We start from the raw sequence: 13,262 nt of genomic DNA on the forward strand, positions 1-13,262 counted from the left end.
CGCTGAATTCCTGGACTCCTTGGAGGCTGTCTCCCTTCAGGATACGTGTGATGACTCAGGCCAAGTGTTCGGGGAAAGAGGCAAAGATTCTAATGAAAAGGGGTGTTCTTGAGACCAAGTATGTAGTTGGACAGCAACAGGGGACCTGACGGGGGCCCACGTCCCCAGCTCCCGGTCTGCCGTCCCTCCTGGTCTGACAGCCTCCCCAGTGTCTGTCAACAGGAAAGTGCATGTAACAAGTCGTGACCCCTTCCTGGAATACCACACTGCTACAGAAGAAAAATAATTCACTAAAGCTGCACAAATCCACACGGATAAACCTACCTAAGAACCGAGAGAGTGAAAAAGCACAGCTTGCACAGTATCACAAAGAGCACACACTATTTAAAATCTAAAACAAAATAAACAACCCCATGAGTGCTAAGAACACACAGTGTGTAATAAAAGGATGAACAGGAGAGTGGTTCCCTCCCAGAGGAAAAGCGGGAGGGAAAATCATCAGAACGGGAAGTGTACCAAGAGCTCAACTGCACTTGTAATGTTTTATTTAAGGTAGGTGATGGGTATTTGGAGGCTCTTTCTATTAAATTCTACACCTTCATTTAAAAAAAAAAAAAAGGATGAAGATGCAGAGCAGACGTTCTCTTAGAGCAGGTTTGTAAACCCCCAAGTTTCAAAGCACCACTTCTGCCGCCATGTGGCTTCTCAGGGTATTACATGCACATGATTTTCAGGAAATGGAAGTCTAAAAAGGGCATTGTTAATTCTCAGGTGCAACGTCACAGGAATGGAACCCACTGCGAGAGCCTGAGTGTCCACCACTCGATACGTAACCAACACTAAAAGCCTTTCTTACCACTTCTGAATGATGCTTAATAACACAGAAGACAGAAAGCATCACACTAGGTGCAAAAGAATGAAACTGGACCCCTATCTTACACCATGCACAAAAATTAACTCAAAATGGATTAAGGACTACATGTAAGACCTGAAATTATAAACTCCTAGAAGGAAACATAAAGGAAAAGCAACTTGACATCTGTCTTGGCAACGATTTTTTTGTATATGACACCAAAAGCACAAGCAACAAAAGCAAAAATCAACAGGTGGGACTACATCAAACTGAAAAGCTTCTGTCCAGCAAAAGAAACAATAAAAAAATAAAAAGGCAACCTACAGAATGGGAGAAGATATTTCAAATCACATATCAGATAAGGGGTTAATATCCAAGATGTATAAAGAATGCATACAGCTCAACACTAAAAAAAAAAAAAAAAAAAGAATCTGATTTAAAAATGGGCACGAGGGCTTCCCTGGTGGCGCAGTGGTTAGGAATCCGCCTGCCAGTGCAGGGGACATGGGTTCCATCCCTGGTCCGGAAAGATCCCACATGCTGCGGAGCACCTAAGCCCATGCGCCACAACTACTGAACCTGAGCTCTAGAGCCCGTGTGCCACTACTGAAGCCCGCACGCCTAGAGCCCGTGCTCCGCAACAAGAGAAGCCACCGCAATAAGAAGCCTGTGCACTGCAATGAAGAGTAGCCTGACCGGGGCCCACGTCCCCAGCTCCCGGTCTGCCATCCCTCCTGGTCTGACAGCCTCCCCAGCGTCTGTCAACAGTATTGTTAATTGTTGTTATACCCCCGCCGCAACTAGAGAAAGCTGGCACGCAGCAACGAAGACCCAACACAGCCATGAATGAATGAATGAATGAATGAATAAATAAATAAATAAATGAAAATGGGCATGAGGGAATTCCCTGGCAGTCCAGTGGTTAGGACTCGGTGCTTTCACTTCCGTGGACCTGGGTTTGATCCCTGGTCGGGGAACTAAGATCCCACAAGTCGTGGGACGCAGCAAAAAAAAAAAAAAAAGGCACCAGACCTGAGCAAGCCATTTTTCTTTCTTTCTTTCTTTCTTTTTGGCCGTGCAGCATGTGGGATCTTAGTTCCCCGACCAGGGATCGAACCCATGCCCCCTGCATGGGAAGCACGGAGTCTTAACCACTGAACCGCCAGGGAAGTCCTTGAACAGACATTTTTCCAAAGACATACAGATGACCAACAGGTACACAAAAAATGCTCAACATCACTAATCATCAGGGAAATGCAAATCAAATCACAATGAGCTATCACCTCACACCTATCAGAAATGCTATTATCAAAAAGACAAGAAGGGACTTCCCTGGTGGCAAAGTAGTTAAGACTCCGCACTCCCAATGCAGGGGGCCCGGGTTCGATCACTGGTCAGGGAACTAGATCCCACATGCATGCCGCAGCTAAGAGTTCGCATGCCACAACTAAGAAGCCCGCCTGCTGCAACTAAGACCCAGTGCAACTAAATAAATAAATATTAAAAAAAAAGACAAGAAATAACAAATGTTGGCAAGGATGTGGAAAAAAAGGGAACCCTCCTGCACTGTTGGTGGGAACGTCAATTGGTGCAGCCATGATGGAAAAGAGTATGGAAGGTCCTCAACAAACTAAAAATAGAACTGCCATGTGACCCAGCAATTCCACTTCCGGGTCAATATATCTGAAGGAAATGTAATCACGATCTCAAAGAAATATTTGTGTCCCTTTGTTCACTGCAGCATTATCCACAATGACCAAGACATGGAAACCACCCAAGTGTCCATCGCTGGATGAACAGATAAAGAAAACCACACACACACACACACACACACACGAGTGTTAGCCATAAAAATGAAGGACATCCTGCCACTTGCAACAACATGGATGGTCTTTAGGGCATTACACTAAGTGCAATAAATCAGAGAGAGACAAATACTATACGATCTCTCTTACATGTGCAATCTAAAAGCATTGAATCCATAGAAACAGAGTAGAAGGGAGGTGCCAGGGGCTGGGGAGTGGTGGGGCAGAAATGGGGAGATGCTGGTCAAAGGGCACAGAGTTCCAGTTACGAGAGGAATACGTTTTGGGGATGTGATGTCCAGCATGGTGACAACAATTAACAATACTGTATACTTGGAGGTCATGAGAACAGTTTTTATGTTCTCACCAGCACAACAAAATGGTAACTATGTGAGGTCATGGGTAGGTTAATTAACCTTATTGTGGTAAGCATCTTGCAAAACTATACACATGTCTCAAATCATCACATTACACACCTTAAAATTACACAATGTTATACGTCAATTACATTTCAGTAAAGCTGGAAAAAGAAAACGTTTTTTGAAACATTATGCTATGAAGCCCAAAGATAATGAGAAAGTTATTGCACATAAACTGTCGGAAAAAAAGGATGCATGTAGGCTACATCAGAGATAAGAGGGTTAAATGAGTCATAAGGCCAGCAAAACCAGGTGAGACGGGCCGGCTTCCAGACACAACTACCTGGTAGGTGAATGAAGACCTCTACTCCAAACCCAGAAGTAAAGAAGCAGGAAGAACACAGTAAAAAGAAACCTGTCCACAGCATGGACGCTGACGCGCAGAACGTAGCACTTTTAATAGCAAACTTTACCTGAGATCAGCACCAACACCCAGGTTAGAGAGAAGCAAACCTAAAGCTCATACACAGTGGTCTTAACTAGACATGTGGGAACACGTCCTCGTGTGAGATTATTTGCACAGGTGCACTTATTTGGTGGAGGGAGACAACTGGCTTAACTGCGGTCCATTCATCCCTGGGGGGGAGGGCGTACAGCGGCGCTCGCCCGACCCCTTATCCTGATCAAGCTGCGCCTCGCACTCCGCTGCCCCCAAACCCCCAGTCGCCCTCAGCAGCCCCCTTCTCACCAGCCCAGCCACTGTGCGGAAGGTCACGTCGCCCCTCCCTTCGTATGCACGCCCTCCCAGGCCCCCCACGCCACCACCGCACACCCCGCTGTCCCCCGGTCCCTAGGCCCGCCCTTCTGCGCTGGGCCAGGCGTGGTCGGTCAGCCTTGAACTCAGATCCCAGCCTGGGCAGGGGCTTACTGGAGTTTTTCTTCCTAAGGGATGGTTATACCCATGCCCCACGGAGCTACTGTGAAAAGGACGTGGATTAATGGAGTAATAAGCACATTGGGAGTGCTCGATGAAAAACAAGTATCACATCATCATCGATACTTCTCCTCACTGCTGTCAAAGCTGTATTTTTTTTTTTTTTTTTTGCAGAATGCGGGCCTCTCACTGTTGTGGCCTCTCCCGTTGCAGAGCACAGGCTCCGGACGCGCAGGCCCAGCGGCCATGGCTCACGGGCCCAGCTGCTCTGCGGCATGTGGGATCTTCCCGGACCGGGGCACGAACCCGTGTCCTCTGCATCAGTAGGCGGACTCTCAACCACTGCACCACCAGGGGAGCCCTGTATTTTTTTTTTTTTAATGCAAATCTGAGCATATTATGTTTCAGTTCGGAAGATGATGTCTATTTTCCAGGGGGAGAAGTCCAGAGACCCTGGTGTTGCAGGAGACATAAGCCTTCACCACCTCCTTACCTGCGGCCTCACGTCCAGCCACTTCTCCCTCCCAGAGTCCACACGCTCTGCGTCTCCCTCCCGTGATGAGCTGCCAGACACCCCTGCCCCACTGGGCTGGTAGCAGATCTGGATCCCCACACGGTTCCACTCTGTGGGGACTCGCAGAGCTCCTGGAGGGGCTACTGCAGACAAATCCTCCCCACGGCACCTGCCACACTGGGATGCTCGGAGGCAGCTCACAGTGGGTCCACAGAAAAGCCTGCTGAACGACTGACGTTTGGAAACTTCGCAGAAACACAAGAATGTTGATCGATTTTTTTAAAAGTGTCTCACAAAATTGTGATACTTTTTCTTACTAACGTATACACGACCGTAACTGGAGTTTACCCCAAAGAGGTGCGTGATTCATGGGGACAGTTGGCTGGGTGCTGGGAAGGTGAGCAGCTTCCCATAAAGAGGCTCTCCTTGGTGAATTTTCAAAAGCTTAAAAGCTTGACCTTCAGTTTCTGAAGGCTGGCAACCCCGTTTTGTCAGTTTATCCAAAGTGGATGTGTCTCAGCAGTTGTGATTAACACGTGTAGAGCGGATATGAAAACCAGGAATCCAGGCTGTAACCACCAGGCCAACGAACACACTCAGCTTGCATGACCAGCCCGTCCCCTCCCGGGTGTAGACCAGGTGAGAAGTCAGATCACCATCAGAAGGTTTGTCTGGTGGGCGTCCCGGGGCATCACACGAGCTACCAGGTTTGCTGCGGGGGAACCTGGTGCTCAGGCCTCACCTGTTTCCTTCTGTTTCTTTCTACATTCAGTCACTCCATCCCTCAAGGTGACTACAGGTCTCTGTCCTGTACTGATTTCAAAGTCTGACCTCCTTCCTTCCTAAACTGCTCTTGGGCTCCTCACTGCTGTCCCTGAGTTGACATGGGCACAGAGAACCTGGGGACCGACGTCGGGACCATCCTTCACGACATAACCTAAGTGAGGCATCACTACAGCCCAACATGAAACGTTCCTCTGCTGACATTTAACCACACGCCTGGCAGGTGGCAGGTACACAGTAGATAACTGTGGATAAAGAGGAAAAGGCGGACAACGTAGGATATCAAGAGAAATAAATAGAAGTTTCAAAAAGAAAAAAAAAAATTTTAATACAAAATATTTGACATTTTGAATGGGCACTTTCAGCTCAATACACACAGGTTTTCTAGGATGCAGGTAATATAAACCACCTCAGGTTAATTTCAGCAGAAGAGGTACTTAAAAAAGGATGTTGGGCTGTTCACAGAATCTCCAGGATCAACAAGGCACTGAGCTCATAACAGCAAAGAGAGCACCCTGCCCACCGGCCGGCCAGTCACACATCTTCCCCAGGCGCAGACAGCACCGCAGGGGCGTCTGGCCCCCCAGCCCGGCCCCGCCGCAGCCACGTCCTCTAGGAATGATGGCAGGCATCCCTGCCTGCACCTCTGAGCCCGACAGCCGGCAGTCACGCCTGGGTCTCAGCTGCACCCGGGGCTGGCGAGGCCGGGGCGGGGGCTCAGCACCTCAAGTGGGAGCAGGACTCAGCATCCCCTGGAGACTCACCAGATGGAGAAATCAACAAACAATGGGATTCCATTAAAAAGGAATGATGTAAATTAACCACTCCCAAACAAAAACAAACACAAACCTCCCCCCAGGGGAACTGCTCTCGCCTGGTAGAGGTTCACATCTCTGACTGCCAGGTGCTGACAAGATTCGGGTCGGCCCGGCAGCTCTACAGACACCCCAGCACCCCCCCCCCGCCCCCTGGTCCTTGGTTGGCTCCAAGGAGCAGTGGGCAGGCGGCTCTGATGAGTCTCCAGTTTTCTTCCAGGACAGGAAGGAAGGAAGCTAGTTCATGCTGGTTACAAGAAATCCACTCGTGAGGATGGCGACCAAGAGAAGACTTGTTTCGATGTAGTTAAAGTATGTCACTATCTAGTCATTTCCACAGAACTGGATTTAACTTGCGAGGATCTGAACGCAGTGATGTCTAAAACCTGACAACGTTAAACAGCGTCTTCACGACTGCTAACCTCCTCCGCCGCAGGGTCAGCAGACTGTTTCTATAAAGGTCAGAGCGAGACTACTTCAGGCTCCGAGGGCCACACGGCCTCTGTCACGACTTTTCACCTGATCCTGTGGCTCAGAGGTGGCCCCGGACAACAGCAGACAAATGCTGGGCTGCATCCCAAGACTGATGTTTAAGTTTCGTGTAATTTTCACATCTTCTTTTCATTTTTTTCAACCATTTAAAAACATCGAAACCATTCTTTGCTCACGGGCTGTGGGCTAGATTCATTAGCCTGCAGACTGAGCCACATCTGGCAAACTCACTCAAAGCACCATTTACTGGAGAGCCGCGAGAAAACAGATTTTTCTTTATAAGATGCTAACTCCTCGAGCAAAATATCCGACCCCACTTTCCCAAAGCGAATGCCCCAAAGAGCCACAGTCACAGCCTCCACAAGGACGAGGGCGGAACTACAAGAGGAAAACAGACTCCCAGCTTCCACTGCGCCTGCACACGTGACAGCGTCAACACGGGGTCTAACCCGTGCACACCCGCCTGGCCGGGGCCTCACTCCCCACGGGACGACCTGCCCAGAGAGGAAGGTGACAGCTGCGGAGTCGGGGAAGAACAGGGAGTGCTGTGCTCGGGGCAGACACACCTTCCTCTCCCCAAATCACTAGTGTCCAACAATCAGGACTCCATCCCATGCAAAATTCCAAACTGGGTGTTTTATCATCACTGACCTGCACCGAGATGCTCACCACCCAGCTGCTCCGTCTTCAATCTCTCCTTCTAAGTTATAGTACTAATCAATTTTTCCTTTCTCCCAGCTTATAAGAAGCCATAAGTTTCCTTCAATTCTATTAAAGCTGTGATAAGAAAAAAACATCTGACAAACTACTTTAAACTAAAACGTTAAGGATTGAAACTATAATTCCCCAGAACATTTTTACTTGACAGTTACCTTCATTATTCTGACCAACAACATGGAAATACCACCCACAATGGGAGGTATTTTTTAGCAGAAAGCTTTCTTTGCGCCTCAGATCACATGTAAGACCCACCTGGTGAAAAAATCCACTTGTAAAGTAATAAATTTGGCGAAAGTATATATTTATTTTGGTTCATTGTGAATCTGATATACTGGAAAACTGACTAGTTGGAGGGTCTTGAGCCAGCTTCTTACACATCAGGTCCTGATTCTAACATGCGTGCCCCGCAGGGCTGAGGCAGGGGGTGAGAGGTGACGTGCATCAGGTCCTGATTCTAACATGCGTGCCCCGCAGGGCTGAGGCAGGGGTCAGAGGTGACGTGCACAGCCTCACACGGGGCAGGTACCCGCAACTGGCGGTTATCACCATAAAGAGGACGTCTAAGAAAGAGCTTAGAATTTAATGTGTAGAACATGTAGGAGAAGGCTTTAAAAGAACAGCATTTCTGTTTGCATTATGGAAAATGAAGAAAAAGGAAACGTGCGCAAAGAAATTCTTCTGGTTGTGGAAGTGGAAAGACAGACAGAGCCTGTGTGTGTCCCTGTCTCTCACACGGGCAAACACACACATACACAGGCACCTGCCGGAAAGTACCAGACCGCTCTGTGCTAGTGAATTTGCAGCTTATTCAGTTATCAAAATTGACAATATTTTAACTGTCCTATTTAGTACAAGGCTTCTTAAAAAACCTCAGAAATGCAGTTGCCATTATAATCGTGTGTTGTGGTAGAGGCTGGGAGCACGAATAACCTGACGTTATAAGAAAATTTTCATGTACGTGCTTCCGTGCATTTTTCTGTGAAGGTCTATAAGCCTCAGCGCCCCAGAGTGCTCTGGACTAGTAAGTCCAACTAAGACGGTAACGACCCATCTAACTGCTCCAAGCACCTCCAGACTCTTTTCTCCACGCCCTCGTTGTGCGCACTCCTACCAGGGATACAGGACAGAAGACTGAACCCACCCACATGTTATGTAATCATTTTACACTAAGCTAAGCTTCCTAAAGGGTCTGCCACGCCCCCGCCCCGTCTGCACAACGCTGTCATCAGGCACACTGTCACCTCCAGGGGATGCTACCACTGACGCGACCACCTGATCTAACATAAAACTCTCATCTTCTCACCTGTGCAACTGAGAAAACTGCGTGCGTCTTTCCAACTGGTTTGGCCAACCTATCGCTGTGACATCTCAAGGCTGAGAGAAGGGGCTGACAAAGCCAGAGTGATGGGGGGCAGGGGGAGGTCTCCTGCCTCAACAAACAGTCCCCTCAGACTCTCCAGTAAGTTTCAACTGTGAACCCGCATTTTGGAATATGACCCTGTGGGGTGGATTAAAAAGGCTGAGGTTTTTTTGTTTTTTTTTTTTGCGGTACGCGGGCCTCTCACTGCTGTTGCCTCTCCCGTTGCGGAGCACAGGCTCTGGACGCGCAGGCTCAGCGGCCATGGCTCACGGGCCTAGCCACTCCGCAGCATGTGGGATCTTCCCGGACCGGGTCATGAACCCGTGTCCCCTGCATCGGCAGGCGGACTCTCAACCACTGCGCCACCAGGGAAGCCCAAGGCTGAGTTTAAGGATCATTTTCTGGACTTCGGAATTGAGGTTCAGTAAGATTAACTGCCCCCCCCAAACAAGCGAAAATACCTAAAGTGAGGGGACTCTGCTCTGGCCATTCGGCTCTGTTAACTTTAATTAGAACAAATTATTTTTGGTGTCCTGGATAGGGAGGATGCTTAATGATGTACAATCGCTAACCCTTAAAGGCTGCACATCGTTAAAAAGTATTTTACGAAAAGAGGGAAAGTAAGTTGTATTGAAAATCCTCATCTTTGCAGAGAATTGCCAAAATAAATAATTATTTTTAAAGCTATATTTGAGGTATATATTGAAGACTAACATTGAATAATAACTTACTTTTTTGCCCTTTTTTCTTATCACAGAGTATCCTCAACAACTCATTTATGAATGGGAAAAAAAATGAGGCTCTAAATCCTAACAAAGTGATGTCTCTTGCAGGAATAGAAAAATCCATCCTAAAATTCATAGGAACTTCAAGGAACCCCAAAAAGCCAAAACAATTTTGAAAAAGATGAAGTTGGATGTCTCACACTTCCTGATTTCAAAACTTACTACAAGGGGCTTCCCTGGTGGCGCAGTGGTTGAGAGTCCGCCTGCCGATGCAGGGGACACGGGTTCGTGCCCTGGTCCGGGAAGATCCCACATGCCGCGGAGCGGCTGCGCCCGTGAGCCATGGCCGCTGAGCCTGCGTGTCCGGAGCCTGTGCTCCGCAACGGGAGAGGCCACAGCAGTGAGAGGCCCGCGTACCGCAAAAAAAAAAAAAAAAACTTACTACAAAGTTCCAGTAATCTAAATAGTGCAGTGCTGGCATAAGGACAGACACACAGACCAATGGAAGAGAACGGAGGGCCTGGGAATAAACCCTCACAAATATGGTCAAATGATTTTCAACAAGGGTGCCAAGGCCACTCAATGGGGAAAGTGCAGTCTTTTCAACAAATGGTGTTGGGAAAAATGTATATCCACATGCAAAAGACTGAAGTTGGACTCTTAATCTCATACTATAAACAGAAATTAACTCCAAATAGCCCAAATAAAACTCTTAGAAGAAAATATAGGAGAAAACTTCATGACAGTAGCTTTGGTTATGATTTATTGGATATGACACCAAAAGCACAGGCAACAAAAGTAAAAACAGACAATGGGAACTACACCATCATTACAAACTTCTGTGCATCAAAGGACACAATCAACAGAGTGAAAAGGCCACCTACAGAATGGGAGAAAATATTTGAAAATCACCTATCTGATAAGGAGTTCATATCTAGAATCTATAAAAAACTCACACAACTCAACAACAGAAACCAACCAGATTAAGTGGGTATAGAGGGGGAAAGACTGGAAGACAGAAGTGAAATGGGGCAAAGAGGACAAAGTAGGCAGAACCACAGGAAGAAAAGGAGGAAGGGGAAATTCCAAGAACATTTAAAAATAACTTCTGCTTTGCTGGAAGAGACGTGTGCACTGTGGTGGATCTTGCCCGCAGAGGAGCTGAGATCCGTGGAAATTCCCACGTAAGGACGCCTGCTCGTGGCTGTTTCCGCAGGCGGACGCTACAGCTGCTCATCTGAGTAAGGCATTAGGCATCTGGAGGAAAAGATTCTTTGGCAACAGTGTCCATATATACATTAAAGGCTGTGGTTTCCATTCTTAATGGCCAGTAGATTTGCCAAGACAAGTCATGCCGCCCAAGTATGTGGTTCAGCGTCTGGCAGTCAAGGTCTCACAGTTTTCCTGTGGTCACTGCTGGAGGTGGAGACTGAGGTCGCATGACTTTACTGCTCTCCACGAACGGCCCCTCAGTCAGGAACGTGCTCACACGTGCGGTGACGTTCTGCCATCCGTAAATGGGACCTTTCTATCTCAGGTGAAGCTGCTTCCTGCCCACCCAGAATCCCTCCCAAGGGCTTCAAACAGAGCCTCTATGTTTGGATGAGTCTCAGTAACCTCTCCTTAGGTCTACGCTGTGCAGCTTGGTAGCTACCAGCCACACACAGCAACTCAGGTGAGGCGAGTCCAAATTGAGGCATGCTATAAGTGTAAAATACATTCGGGATTCCAAAGATTTAGATCCCAAAAGCGTAAAGCATCTCAGTAACTGTTAATGTGACCACAGGATGTATATAGTTTGGCATTTTGAGTTAAACCTAATATATTATTCAAGTTAGTTTCACCTGTTCCTTTCTGCACGTGGCTGCTAGGAAAACTTAAAACTACACAGTGGCCGTGGCTCACGTGACATGTTATTGGACAGGCCATTCTAGATAAGGTCGCAGGCCCCGTTTAAGGAATCAAGAAATGTGGCCCAGAAATCATCCTGAGGGCAAGGCACTGAAAACTCAGGCGACAACAGGAGCCTTTGATTCCCTTCACTGCAACCGCACAGCCCGGGGTGGGGCTGGGAGGGCAGCCTGGGCTGGGACCCCGACCCTCATCAGCTGGGGCGGGTTCGACTCCGGCCTTAACGCGCGCACATGAAGCTCCCTCGGGGGTTGCCAAGGACTAGAACCCAAGGAAAGCATTTCCACGGTCAGCATGGGGGAGCGCGTTCTCAGTAAGGGTGCTGCCCTTTCCTTTAAGGTCTTAGAAATCCCGTGGACACGCTCAGTGGCTGATTCAGTCACCCCGGGGTTAGTCAGAGAGCCTGGATCCTGAGTCTCTTTCTTCCTTCCTCTCCACTCCAACCACATCCATGGAATTCAGCCTCACAGGGCAGGGCGTGTGCAAAGCTTTCCGGGCGAACCCATCCCCTCCCACAGCTGCACTGCCGGCTCCGGTCCTCCGATAGCTTCTCCCACCTCCTCGCGCTGGTCCGTGAACTCACAAATCAGTACAATTAACTCCAAAATTCTGGCGGCGGCTCATGTTCTCCTTAGGACCGTTATTAACAACTGGCTGCTACCGCCCACATTTAAGTGTAGCTCTGCCATAACTGTAGCTACTTCCTGCCCACGCCTGCAGTCTCCTAAGACGCATGGATACGTCCTTTATTCACCACAGGGTCTGATCAGATGCACCACAAATGAAGACCTTTACAGTGGCCTGAGAAATAAGTAAAGTCAGACTCAACACTGACTTTCAATTACTGGCCAGGCCAATCAGGATTACAAGGAATGAAAAGCACCCTGACTAAGATATCCTGACTTGGCAGTCTGGACTTTATTTCTGGCTGGTTTGTGGAAAAGCCACTTTTATGATTTCCTTGCAGCTGTTGCTAGCAACGTGCTGGGCTGGCAGCCCTGAAGACTGAATTTCCTGCTTCGATGATGTCATTTTCTTTTTTTTTCTTTTTCTTTTTTTTTTGCGGTACACGGGCCTCTCACTGTCGTGGCCTCTCCCGCTGCGCAAGGAGCACAGGCTCCGGACGCGCAGGCTCAGCGTCCATGGCTCACAGGCCCAGCCTTTCCGCGGCATGTGGAATCTTCCCGGACCGGGGCACGAACCCGTGTCCCCTGCCTTGGCAGGCAGACTCTCAACCACTGCGCCACCAGGGAAGCCCCTTGCTATTTTTTTCTTCGATGATGCCATTTTCTTATTCTCCACCCAACTTTCCCCAAATATTCACCATCACTTATTACGAGTGCCAACCCTTCTGAAGGTCTGTCTTAAGGAAGCTCACTGTGCGTGGATCCCTCCCAAAAGGACAGCAAGGTCAGGTCGGGGCAGGGGGAGTGGAGGGGGAACTGCAGGATTGCCCCCCAACCACGCCCCTTTAGAGAAGGTGGAGGAGGGGCAGGGCAGAGGCAGGAAGGGGAAGGGAAGGGAGGGGAGAAGACTGAAGGAGGAAAAGGCCAAAGGCAGAAAGAGGTCTGTGCAGCAGCGGTCGGGCTGCGGAGGCTCTGAAGAGGAGAGATTCTCAGGTGCTAAACAGAACGCGGTTCCTTCCAACCCTGAGACGCACTCAAATGGTGCAGAGTAGGGCTTCCCTGGTGGCGCAGTGGTTGAGAGTCCGCCTGCCGATGCAGGGAACACGGGTTTGTGCCCCAGTCTGGAAGGATCCCACATGCCGCGGAGCGGCTGGGCCCGTGAGCCATGGCCGCTGAGCCTGTGCGTCAGGAGCCTGTGCTCCGCAACGGGAGAGGCCACAACAGTGAGAGGCCCGCGTACCGCAAAAAAAAAAAAAAAATTCATGTAATAAAATGCCAAAAAGCATCCCTAAGGTCTTTTATAGAAAAAGTCTCTGCAGGACCATAAACTCTATGGCACTGAACATTATCAAGGTTGTTAATATT

General features: G+C 48.8%; 1 protein-coding gene across 2 annotated transcripts in view; it reads right to left on the reverse strand.

The window, feature by feature from the left end:
• Positions 1 to 13,262, reverse strand: part of LIMS1 (LIM zinc finger domain containing 1) — a 98,426-nt gene that overhangs the window by 54,848 nt on the left and 30,316 nt on the right. The gene's annotated exons all lie outside the window — the stretch shown is intronic.

The sequence above is a fragment of the Delphinapterus leucas genome, chromosome 13 (genome assembly GCF_059928025.1).
Source record: "Delphinapterus leucas isolate spDelLeu-1000000601 "Yukka" chromosome 13, BTC_Dleu_Yukka2, whole genome shotgun sequence".
NCBI classification, from domain to species: Eukaryota; Metazoa; Chordata; class Mammalia; order Artiodactyla; family Monodontidae; genus Delphinapterus; species Delphinapterus leucas.